The following is a 13899-nucleotide window of genomic DNA, read 5'->3' as shown; positions in this document are numbered from 1 at the left end:
TCAAATATTTTGTTAAATTTATCGAGTTTGTTATTTACTTGCGATATGTTATGTTGTGGGAAATAATAAAAATAATGCCACAAATTCATGCCAAATCTAAAATCATAAAATCTTGTTTTTTTTTAGTTTTTGAAAAATTCTATTGGTTGTTCAAAAAATTTGCAAGAACATAAATTAGTAATGGAATAAACTCCCAGGTGACACTTCTCAAAAATAAAGGGCAATATTTATTAATATTTATTACTAAAGATCTGCCGATATGTGGATTAGTTTAAAGTAATAAGTAAAACTCTTTTTTAACACATACAGATGTGTAAGGTGGTAAATGAATATAACAATGACATTATTACAATATACACATTATAAAATGCAACTATACAATTGTATATTAAAACAATTATTATATGGCCACAATAAAATGCTCTATATGTGTAATAAAACAATTATTAATTTATTAGACATAAAGAACTTCGAAAGTTGTCACGTCCTGTCTATTTCATATGTACGCATGACTTTGTATCTTCTATGAAATATAATACCATTAATTGCTGTTATCATGACGTTAAATTTTTCAAAGAAGGTATTAATCACTCATATTTGACGTCTCACTAACTACGAGCTGCGATTCGAAATTGATTTGTTTAGTTTAGACCACTGTCTATGAGCACTAATGACTTTTTGACGCTATATTTAGGTTATTGTATTTGTTTTTTTTTTAACAAAGAGATTTAAAACAGTAAAACTAACCAAAATTTTTACTTTTTATAGTAAAAAAGATTAAATAATGTTATTATCTAACTCTTAACGTAGTGGATTCTAAAGGTAATTTGTCACTGCTGAGTACTGATGTCAACATTTGAAATTAGCAGCAAATTATACTTTTTTTTGCAACGCCCAAAATTCTTTGTGTGTTCAATAAAGATTTATAATATTTATAGTATGTTTATAAATTAAATTTCAATTTTTTAAAATTGTAGTAGTCAAACTTTTAAATTAAATAATAATGTTTTCTATTATCTTTTACTGTAATTATAGCAACACATATTTATGCCATTTTTCATTACTCATCTTTATATTTTTGATTATAGTTATTTTGTTTCATAATAAAATTTTGATTCTGCTTGAATCGTAGCACAGTAATACTCATTGAGTAATTTGAATTATGATAAGTTAAAAAGTTTAAGGAAATTTTAACGTTGAGTGTTAATACATTATTTAAAGATCATTTATTTAGAATGTATTTTTTTTTTCAATAAATTAAATAAGATATTTTTTCTGGTCATTATCCCATTACAAGGTTTGAAGTATAGTATAAGTCTTAAAAGTTAAATGAAGTTAATAGAATTATATTTAAAGATACTGGTGGTTTATCATACATCAATTAAGTGACACAATATATATAGCATCAAATATCATAAATAATGTAATAGTTTTGTATTTGTTAATAGACTTTAATAGTTGAAGTTTAATAATAATTTTAAAATGTATTCAAATTTTTTTAGTAAAATTAAAATCCAAATAATATTTTAGTAAAAAATTATTTAATCATACATTGAATTATAAATTGCGTGTAGAGTAAAAGTACTCAAACTTCAAAATGTAAAACATTTAAAAAATTTGGATATAAATATTTATTTTTAAACTGTATCAATAAAAACTGAAAGAATGAATCATTTTTAAAATAAAAACGATAGGTCTCTTAAATTACGCGGTATTCTACGAGATAATGATAGTTGTGAGGGTATAAATATGTTTGTCAACAGTTGAAATAGTAGCTAATGCATCTGAAGTAGACAATGATTTATGAACGTCGCCATGGACTGTCATGTGACATGAGCAGAATCCGCGGGATATCTGTATGAATACGATAACTTAACTTGCTAGTTGAATTCTATTAAGTCATGAGGGAAACCAAAACAAAACGCTGTTGTTGACAGGTAATAGTAATACATAAGTCCTGAATATATTTTTAATATTCTATTTTTCCGATTTTAATTAAAACCATTAATTTTAAACGGAATTCAGACTTCTTTTTGACAATCTTCCAAGGACACATCAGCGTTATTGCACTAATTATTGTATAAATTGAAATTAATCAGTTTAAAAATGTATTTTCAATACAGTAATAAAATCAAACTTTTTACATATCATTACATGCAGTATTTCCAAAAAGATTAAATTATCCCAATTTATAGACTGATTTAGGAGGCAGTAATATATTCTATTCGTGTTATTATATCTTTTACTATTAACTAGGTCTTAAAACTGTTTTCATACCATTATAACAACCAAAAAACAAATGGAATCGTAAAAGTAAAAAAAAAACACGATTAACGAAAAATATAAAATAACGACGAACAATACATAACTTCAAATGAAATAACACAAAAATAAAAACATCAAACATAACTAAAAACTAACATAACTAAAATTATTTGTTATAACTTATAAGGTATAATGAATTTGAGGAAAATATAACTACGAGCAAGTCGGTATTTCTCAAGATAAAACTTAAGTGAGATATGTTCTCACATGTTAATTTTTATACAATAAGAAAATTATCAATAACGTTTAAATATCACAAAATGTAAAACATAACAAATTAAATATTGCTGAAACGAAAATATTATAAATCCATATAACTTAAACTATATTAAACGTATAACGTAATAATACTGTAAACTCCTGTAAAGTAAAATATATGTAGAAAATAACCAAAATGATAAATATAAATATTATGCATCTTTATTTATTGTTTTATTTTATAAAAAAATTACATTATATCCTATGTATATATAAATTATACATTTGATTTTGATTAGGTGCTAAAATTTGTCATAGTTGAAGTAATAAAATAATAATACCATATAAATCTACAATATTACAAAATATACGTTTTATTTTTATAAATAAAAACTCTGATTTGAACTTTTAAAAAGAAATTGTGTAATTTTTTATTTGAATAGTTATACTATTTCGTAACAGTTTTTCTAAAAAAATATCTTACGGACTATGACAGCTTTGACGCTTTTTCGAGCTTATAAAATTCCTTATTTACCTTGAGCAAATATCATCACAACGTCTGTACAATTGTAAATCGTGCTGGTCTGCTTTTTTTTAACAATTGAAACAAAATGTTATCATAGATATCATTATTTATTTTATAAAATGTTTTTTAATGAGGTAAAGTATTTTCGTCTGAAAAAACAATTACAGAAGAAATACAAGGGAAACTAATAGTAAAAAACAAAACATAGACTAAATGGTTCATTATATATTTTCATTTTGTTGAAACTCTTGACAGGTCAAATATTATATAATAAAAAATACTTAGTCATGTAACTTTTTGAAGGTTTTTCTGAAGATCTTTTGTGGTTAAATAATGTGACCAACATAAACTGACAAGATACTTTTTATACTCTGCTTTTCTATCAATAAGGATTTAAAAGTAAGTAAAATAAATATGTTGGAAAATCGTCTATATTCCATAAAACTTTCTTAACTTTATTCAATGCATGTGTCACATTTTGAGGATTTTTTTTTTTGTATGCTAACTCTTATTTTTACAAAATAAATCTACTTAATAAAAATTTTATCTGCATAAATAAAATAGAAAAAATATGATACTTGAGACTTTAGGATAAGGTCCATAAATATATTGTCAACACTTGTCCTTTAAAAAAATACACAAAAGGCCTTACATTTTTTTCATATTTATCTTATTTTGTCCTAAAAAAATAAATGTAGCCCTCTCAAAAAAATAAAATATGTATATATATTCACATCGGGGATAAATTCGACGTTTTTATAAATAGCAGTTTATAACCCTAAGTTTCATACAAACTTTGGAGTTTTGATGAATGATTTTAAGAGAAAGATTGAGTTTAATTTATGTTTATTTATTTCTAGAAGACGATTTTTTTTATGAGTGTATAATTTGTTTGATAGTTTTTAATTTTGATAATTCATTCTATAATCGTGATTTAAATTCTATAAATAACATTGTTTCTCTTGACTTTTATACTGATAATATGTCATTATAAATTATGGTTGTTTCATCATTTTATAGACCAGCCTTTATTAATTTAAACGAGCAAACAAGAATATGTAATCTCACTTTTTGATACTTGTATCGGATTTATATAATATTTCACTGGCCTTGACAAAATAACACATTTTTAGTGATTCTGATAATACTTTCTAATTTATTTAATTATTCTATAACGTTTATAAAAACATTAAATACGATATGCCTATGATAAACATTTTACTAAAATCTAAAGTGAATCATATTGTAACATTATAATTTTTATTACTGTAAACTTTGATTTTAAGACAATAATAGATAGATTACAGGTTTATTTTGTGACCTATTCCATAAACACATAATAAAATATGAAAAATCATACTTTTTTCTCACTACATAATAAAACACTATACAGAGCATATGTTTTGTGTTTAATAATAAAATAATTAAATTGCATTTAATACATTAATGTACCCATAGAATTTCAATATAAAACTGTTAGTATTATAAAATTATTAGACACAGATCAATTAGTCAAAATTGAGTAAAGTAAGGTATTTTTCAATTTTTAAAATACTAAAATCAACAAGTATAAGAAAAAATAAATTGTCTTACTTTACTCCTTTTAAATTTATATGCAATTTAATTAATTTCCATAATAAATACATAACGTCATTAATTCTGAAACATTTTATTTAAATGTCATTCATTAAATGAAATTCATTAAAAATATGTAGTTTGACGAAAAAAAAAGTTAAAGATATTTCAGAATATTTTCATCTTAGATTGTTATTAATTTGGTTTTTCATTGAATGCTACAATAATAAAAATCAAGTGAATATTATTTTTCAAATATTTTTTTCGACTAACGCAATATTTTTCAAAAGGTATTATTTATTTGAACTTCATAAATCTTCTGAAAGTAGCGCATAAGATATTAAAATTGATTATTTCTGTAAAATTTGTAAGTTGTTCAAAACTTAATAACATATTTTAATTTTAAGTACATCTGATTGACTCGAATGTCCTGTAGCTATATATTATAACACACATTGTTCAAACGACACTCATTTTATTTACTGAACCAGTTCAACCCAAAAAGCTTTTGACACAACATTCATAATCAGTGGAATGGTTAAGGTACACTTAATATGCGTGTACAGAATACAATGGATTCTGTTGTGAGTTAAATGTTCTACATTTTTAATGCTGATCAAAAGCTATCGCTTTTTATTGTATAAATGATATGCGTATAAAAAGAACATAATTCGCTGTTTATTTTATGTTTTCGCGCCTAATTATCAGTTTTAACAAAAAATGGCACCCTCTCAATCTTATTCAGACACCTTCATTAAAATATACAAAAATGTAAAAAATAATCATCGATGACAGTGATTTCTTAATATTTTAAAAGCATCAAATAAATATTTTAAAATATCAAAAGATTAAATAATTAAGGTATGCAAATGTATTTATATGCTATACAATAAGAGACGATCGAGATCACGCACATAAAGAGATTGCCTAAAACGAGTTTAGTCTTAATTGTAAGATTATTATTAAAAATAAAAAAATTCCAAGTTTATACAAGACACATTTAAAATTTTTGTTACACACTCAATTATCAATCTGATACGTCATCAGCATTTTTTATTTGCATAAACGAATTCGTTTGTTTTCTTTCTTTTGAAAAAACGCATTACATTTAATTATACAGGGTGGCCCACCACTCACTGACAACTTAAATAACTTTTGATCCAGTTAATATTTTTAGCTGATTTTTTTTTTTAAAATAATAGTTATACGTTAGGTCTATAGCTATATCTCAATAATTAATTTTTTTACATTTTATTAAAAATATTAATTATTTTTAAATTTTAAATAAAATGTAAAAAAAAAGTCTAAGATAGCTATTTTGTAAAGTAGAATTTAAGAAAAATTTTATTAAAAAAATGTCTTATTAATATTCATTAGTAAATATTCTGTAGCGTTTTGAAGTTTGTGAAAATTTGAATTTTCATGTACTATTTTACGGTATTAAACATTGAAATACGTATTGAGAAAAGGACAGAAGAAAACGCTATCTTTTCAATATACTTTTGAATGAGAGTGATAAGTAATAATTGCCTTATCTAATTTCTTATCATGGTATTTATGCCAAGTTTGTAATGTATACACACTATCATCATATGTATACACAGTAATCATGAAAAGATAGCGTTTTCTTCTGTCCTTTTCTCAATACGTATTTCAATGTTTAATACCGTAAAATAGTACATGAAAATTCAAATTTTCACAAACTTCAAAACGCTACAGAATATTTACTACTGAATATTAATAAGATATTTTTTTACTAAAATTTTTCTTAAATTCTACTCTACAAAATAGCTATCTTAGATTTTTTTTTTACATTTTATTTAAAATTTAAAAATAATTAATATTTTTAATAAAATGTAAGAAAATTAATTATTGAGATATAGCTATAGACCTAACGTATAACTATTATTTAAAAAAAAAAAATCAGCTAAAAATATTAACTGGATCAAAAGTTATTTAAGTTGTCAGTGAGTGGTGGGCCACCCTGTATAATCAACGTAAATGTTATAGATATTTCTATTCTAAATAATTTAATATATGAGAACTCCAACAAAGCAAATAAAATTAAGGACTATTTTTTTCTTTGATATTTAAAAAATTATTAAATATATATATTAGTAATTTAAGAAATTATAATTACTTAATCTTTAACTGATACCTTTATATATTTTATGTTATTTTTGTCATCAAGATGATATTTCCATTATGTTAAACATTTTAATTGCAAACTATTTTTCGTATTTTAATTTTAGGTATTTTTTTTTTATTTGATATCTTTAAAGAATATTTATTATTAATTCTATAACTTTTATGCAAAAGCTTAATAATCTATTAAAAAAAATAGTTGTAATAATTCAAATGAAAATATCCGTCATGTGCGAAAAATGACAAATAAAAATTTTAGCAAACCTTATTTATTCACAATATGTTAAGGTTTGTTTTTGAATTTAAGGGCTACGTTCAACAAATTCGCTTTTGAACAATAACCACAGAATTATGATTTAGTTGTAAACGATTGAATACAAAAAGTCATAAACTGATAAAAATACGTTTCGTAGGCAGAATTTAGGAGGTTTTGTGGGCTATATCACCTCAAAAATAAAATTATCTTCCGGAAATTTAGATAAATTATATGCAACTTAATGTGAAACTTATTTTTAGATAGGAGAAAAAAAGAAATTTAGTCCTCCGATCATTTTTTCAAGTCGTTTATGATTAAAACATTTTTTTTTGTAAAGAGCTTTTCATTTGTAACCATTTATTATGAACAGCTCATTTTCTACTTTTATCACTCTATATTATTTGATGCACAGCTATCATATTCTGCTTTAAGACAAATAAACAAGGCACAAACATCAACAAGCGAAAACAGATTTTAGTAATACACCAATCTTACCTTTCAATAAAGAATTTTCCGGATAAAATGTTTTATAAATTATTTAGTTGGCTGTTTTTTACTTGTGTACTAGAGCTAAATCATAATTTAGTACATGCATTTATTATTTATTTTATTAAATTGTTAAAAACTGCGTTTAAATAAGAAAATCTATCTATCTTACTGAATAGCTAACTCTATGTTTTTAGAAATTTCAAATAAATTTAATTTTAAAATGAATACTTGCGATTAAAAAAAAATTATTTCTAGTAATCTAAATGTTATAATTTAATAGAGCACTAGATTTTTTAATTATTTAAAATCACAATTTATTTTGTTTTTAAAATTATTAATAAGTTAAATATTTATATATTGTTTAAAATTATTATGTATTTTATTAGTCTAATTTATTTGATCACTATTTTCAAATGATGTGTTCCTTAATTTATCGTGGCTTTTAATTTGTATTTTAAATTTAGATTAACTTACTTATTTCAATAGTACTTGTTTTGCGTAAAATTTCAAGTTTCTATCGATTGCTGTGAAAAATAAACAAACAAATAATAATATCAATTCACGAATACGGCGGAAATATTACTATACAATACGGCGCACAGTTCAATGAATTCATATAGCGATAGATCATTACACTAGCCGCCTATGTCCGTTTTTAGATCGACTACCATACAACGATGTTGTTAGTCAATTAACTGCTACGTGCAGCCGGAGGTCTCCAGCAATTTTGTAGACCACTTCACTTTATTTTTCTAACGGTTATTACTTCGTACAAAACAAAACGGAGAATCTCACATTGACATTGAACGCTCAGTTTAAGGGGAAAATTACATTGCTCAGATGAAGTATGGTGGAACGTAGTAGGGGAGTGGTCGACACGAAAGATGCATGAAGGTTATAGTAGGTAGTTGTAGTGTTTTTTTTTTTTTTGACGTGTTATAAACATATACTATCATTAATGTAACATTCACGATTGCAAATCTTACCTGATAATCTACAAAAATCGTTTAAATAACTTTCATGGCACAAAGTTTTATTAATAAGCTAATTTTCATGATTTCTGCATAAAAAAGAAGAAAAAATGAAAATGTTTTTTTGTTTCGTAATTTTTTTTTTTTTATTAGAAAAGACCTTATTTTACTAAATATTTGTTAAAGATAAATAATAATAAGTATATGAAATATATGAAAATTGTTATAATAGGAAACTCTCTAATATATTAAAGTTTCATAACATAGCTTACAATAAACACTAGTTCAAAAATATATGATTTCAAAATCTATTGATGTTTGCATTATAAAATGCATCATTTTCCTTAAAGTATATATTTTATTGTTATTTATAATTTTTGGAAGTAATTTTTTCTTGAAAATATTCACCTCAAGATGATAATAGTAATGTACTTGAATATGACCGCCTTGAACCATAAAAATAAAGTTATAACAAAATATACGATTATTAAATATAAACCTAAAATACTTTATGTGCTTGATACCGTTTGATAGTTTTTTTAGAAAATTTATTTCAGTTTAATACATTGTCATAGAAATTAGTTTCTACTTAAATAAATTGTAGAGATTTTATTTTTTATAGAGTTGAAGAACAAAATGTTTAAATATTTAAATTTCAATATTATATTTTTAAAATTATTATTAAGCTAAGATTTTTTTACAATATGATAAATATTATAACGTGTATAACTTTTTTTTTATGAAAATGTTCAAGAATTTGATAGTTTTCAAAAAAAAATTGTTAATTGTTTAGATTACGATTACAGTTTAAGTACCACTATAGAACACGCAAGTTAAATAAATTATTTTAGAAATATACATTTAGACTTTTCATTTAATAGATGTCGAAGATAAAGAAACTTATCTTGTTCTTTAGAATTTTTTAACAAATCATTTGTAATCTCAAGGACCAAATATCTAACAATGCTAAGGACATTTCAATGAATAGTTATGCCTATCAATGTTCGTTTTATTGCGCTTAAGTAGTTTTTAGCGTTTCTCAATGATTCAGCCACTATGACTTTGGTTTATCAATCATGATGAGATTTTATCTATTCTAATTTTTTAAATATGCTGAAAAGAATCTAAAAGCCTATTCATTTTACAGTATTATTTTGTTTATAATTATTGCAACTTTAGTTGAAAAAACATGAATACTCAAGCGATATCTCATGAATTAAAATTTTAATAATTTTGTAAGAGTTTGTATTTTCTATACTTCGAAATAAGAATTCATTTTAATCAACTTTGTTTTTCTAAATATCATGCAAACTATACTTTCTATAATACCTATAAATATTGTGAAAAGTGCTGTCTATGCAGATGTACTCCATTAATCTCCTTTATGAAATGGGTCACTTAGAAGATTTGTGTAACTTTTCTAGTTTCTAGTGCGATAAAAATTATACTTATTTGTTTATATGATTTCTACAAAAACCTATTAATCCTCAAAAAGATTCCTATAGTGAATATAGTCAGAATGTTTACGATTACCGTAATCAATTATTTTTCTTCGTCTAGCTCCTAATTAAATATTTCAATAATCCAACTATATTGAAATCCATTTTAGCTATTGTACGACTAATCAGTTTAACTAGTGTAAATGGAAATTACAAAAATTATCACTGTTAAACTATTCAAAATACAAACTAAATATATACTAAATAAATCTTGCAGTACTGAAATAATTATAATAAATGCCGAAGTTGGCAAAAAAGTGCACGGTGGGATATCTTTAAAAAGGGCATAAAAAATATTTTAAGGAATCCGCACAGTGGTGTTGTAGAACAACGTAAGTAAATGAGACCATTAGATTTTGCAAACGGATATTTCATGAAAGTAAACTTGATTAATTGACCTACAGTTTACTACATCCAGCCGAATTTTCTATCTCCTAATTATACAGTGTTCAGTAAGTAACGAAACAGACCAGTTGTTACAAATAATGAGAAAAATAAAAATTCGTTTTCTTACTTACTGAACACTCTATATAATCAGTATAGGTGACTTGGTTATTTTCGCCATCCTGGTGCACAGAATCAGTTCAATACTGACACATTGTTTAAGAACACATGGGAAAATAAACGAAATAATTTTAATCCTTTATTCCCTTTATTCGAAAACATATTATTCGTTTTAACAACTCATAAAGTATTAATTATTAATTAATATTAATAAGTAATATTAATATTATAAAATTAGTTTAGTATTAATTATTAATCAAATGTTTTCCATTTAATCATTTTACATTGAAAACCATTAACACTTTCAATAAATCTCTCGGTAGTAGTAACAAGTTCATCTATATTTAATCATATTAATTAAAAAAATATTTTTTTTTACATAAATGTACAGAAGTTATTCATTTACAGTTTTCTAAGTAAAATAATTGTATTAATTTTACTATAATAGTATTTGATAATGAGCATTGATATTAAGTTACTACTAATTTCAAACTTTACATATTGATGTTATATGATTTTCTGTAAAAATAATTAGCAAATATTTTTTTTTTTTTAAATTCAAATAAACAAGAAAAAATAGATACAAAATTTTTAAATCATTAGAATGAAAAGTATCAATCACACCTTGATACTTGTTGTTTAATTATAAGGATAAAGGGATTTTTCAATATTATATTTATTATGTTAAAATAGCCAATTGGTATGATCAGAGGTATGTGTCAAGGACATGTACTTCCCATTATAAATTTTTAATAAGGTTGGTATGATTTTAAAGTATACTTAGTTGATGTTTATATTTTATTATAGGCGTTTTACCTTTTTCCAAAACCAGTTTTTTGTTTTTTAATTTATCCTTGAAATTTTGGACATTATACTTTTGTAAATATGAGGATATTATTATATATTACTATGGATCCAATATTACTAAACAGATAAATTTTAAAAAATATATAAATTTTGGAATATTAGTGTTCCGTGTCACGTTAAATTTTCCAATTAAAATTATTATCGTGTCAAACTGTTATGATGATAACAATACTACATCGAATTATTATATATTTACCTAACCTTTAAGTTGTGACTCAATTAGTTTTAAATGTGAATCATACATTTTAGTGCTAAAACTATTCAAAGTTATGAAAAATTTTGAGTTTATTATAAATATCTATTCGTATCTGTTTACTTTTTCTATTGCGAGCGAGACTGGTTTGTTGACCTTAAGTAACATATATTTATCTGCCATATGATATTTTCGATACGCGTTGGTAGATAACTTGTATAATTTTAATTAAGTCAATGTACAATATTTTTACTAGGTCAAGTTAATAGATTTTATGCGTTGTATTAGACATTTCACAGAAGAAATTCATAGTACATGAAAAGACGAATAAAAACATAACAGATGAAAATATATATAACATATTAGCGTACTAGATAAAATAGTTAAATCAGAAATTTTAAGATTCGTACGAAAAAATTTTGATACAAAAAAAATTGCAATACATTTGAATATGTTACTATTAAAACATTATGAACTGTAAATCAATATAATACAGCAAAAAACCTTCTCATATAGCACTGAAGTTAACATTAATAATTTTACTATTTGGAAAATTAATGTATTTGTCATTCAAATATAGTTAATCAGTAGTATAATTAAAAATTTAATATAGAGGAAGATCCAGGTAATTTTTTAACTTCACCTTGTAAATATGCTACTTCAGTTAATAAAAACAAAAGTGAGTGAAATTTCCATACAAATTACGTATTGTGACATAAAATTGTAAATTTTATCAAGTTATTGTAATTATGCATAGATTTCATTATATCATTCAGCAATAATTTTAGTTTTAATATAATTTTTTTTAGAGTTCTAACTAAAGAAACAATGAAAATTACTTATTGCTTCTGAGTGTTAATTTTTGTAATAATTGGTCTGGTAGTTAAAAACATACTTGGATATTTTTGGACTTGCTTTTAATTGCGTGATTAGTGCTAACGTGATTGATTTTAACGATAAAAATTACATGTAACATAGAATATAAATATGCTACTAAATATTTATTGACTAACATAATTGTCGTAGTAAGTACTAAATTAATATTTTATGCAAGTTACTATAATATCATACATAAATACAAATAATTATCATTCGTGCATTTGAAAAGATAGTTATTATTTTAGTACAAAGGTTTAGCTAAGAGGAGTTAAAGGTCCAATAGCCTTCTTAATATCCATTTATTGCTATTAAAAGTGTATGACGTTGGTGCTAATACGTATCTTCAGATCCACAAGCAAAAAATACTGACTTAACTATAATTTTAACATTCAATTACTTGACACAATTAATATAAATAATTTTAAGTCTATTACATTTAAAAATATTTATGGAGATTTTAAAATAATTTCACTTGATAAAAAAATACTTTTTAATATATGAAACATTTGTTAGGTATAATTAAATTATTATGATATAAATATAGAGTATACAGTATGATTTTTTTAATGCTGATCAATTTTTCTGGTAAATATTGGGTAAAATTATAGAAAAAATATAAATAATTAATAAATGGAGAAATATATGAAACTAAAGAATACCCAATAGAATTTTCTTAACATAATCATTAATTTAAGACAATCGAGTGGCTATTGTTAAAAGAACCACCTTGTACATTCACTAATATACATGTTATAGTTAATAATTATTAACTATTATTGATTTTAGATCAATAGGAAAATGGTATAATAGTGGAAACTATAAAAAGTTACTTTTATGGTGATTAAATACACCACAATGAAGTAAAAGTTCTAATAAAATTATATGACAGTAATTATAAATGTAAGGAAATCAATAGATTAATATTCTTATTGGAGATTTCAGTGTTTAATTTCATACCCTTCATTTTTTATGTATAAAAATATAAATTAAACTTAAGGTTAATTAAATATTCGTCCTGATTACTATAATAATTAAGTTATAAATTATATTTTCACTAAAAAAAATTAATGTTGTATTTTGAAGTGTCTTTACAAACAAAAGAGAAATTATTGAAGCTTGTTTTGAGCTCGTAGATGTATAAAAGTAGAAATATTATAAGTAATTTAAAAAAATATGTTATTGTGAATCTTTATAGATCATTTTTCAAGATAGTATTCTGAACAAATAAAAATTAATTGGGGGTAAATAATAGTTCTATGAATATATTCAATGCTCGTATATTGAAGTTCAAGACTTTTGCTCCATTTTCTAGATAATTCCTTAGTCAAAAATAATTAAAGGAAACAATTTATATTAATATAATTTACTTTAACTAAAAATTATAATCAAATTTTTATTATCTTTGATATTTTATTAAAGTAACTCATTAATACATAGTTATCAATAATTATTTATCGCATTATCAAAAATAT

At 23.2% G+C, this 13899-nt stretch overlaps 1 protein-coding gene across 2 annotated transcripts in view; it reads left to right on the top strand.

Moving 5' to 3' along the window:
* LOC126910473 (galanin receptor type 2) overlaps window positions 1-13899 on the top strand; it is a 54878-nt gene that overhangs the window by 15535 nt on the left and 25444 nt on the right. Inside the window, exon 3 of one of the 2 annotated variants that reach the window (XM_050693078.1) lies at window positions 3353-3448. The exons of the other annotated variant lie outside the window; for it this stretch is intronic. The gene's annotated coding sequence lies outside the window, so the exon portion shown is untranslated. The remainder of the gene's footprint in view (window positions 1-3352; window positions 3449-13899) is intronic. 2 annotated transcript variants of the gene reach the window in all.

The sequence above is a fragment of the Daktulosphaira vitifoliae genome, unplaced genomic scaffold, assembly GCF_025091365.1.
Source record: "Daktulosphaira vitifoliae isolate Bord-2020 unplaced genomic scaffold, ASM2509136v1 Scaffold_1, whole genome shotgun sequence".
Classification (NCBI taxonomy): domain Eukaryota; kingdom Metazoa; phylum Arthropoda; class Insecta; order Hemiptera; family Phylloxeridae; genus Daktulosphaira; species Daktulosphaira vitifoliae.
The sequence above is the reverse complement of the archived record's forward strand: the minus strand, read 5'-3'. Positions and strand labels throughout refer to the sequence as shown.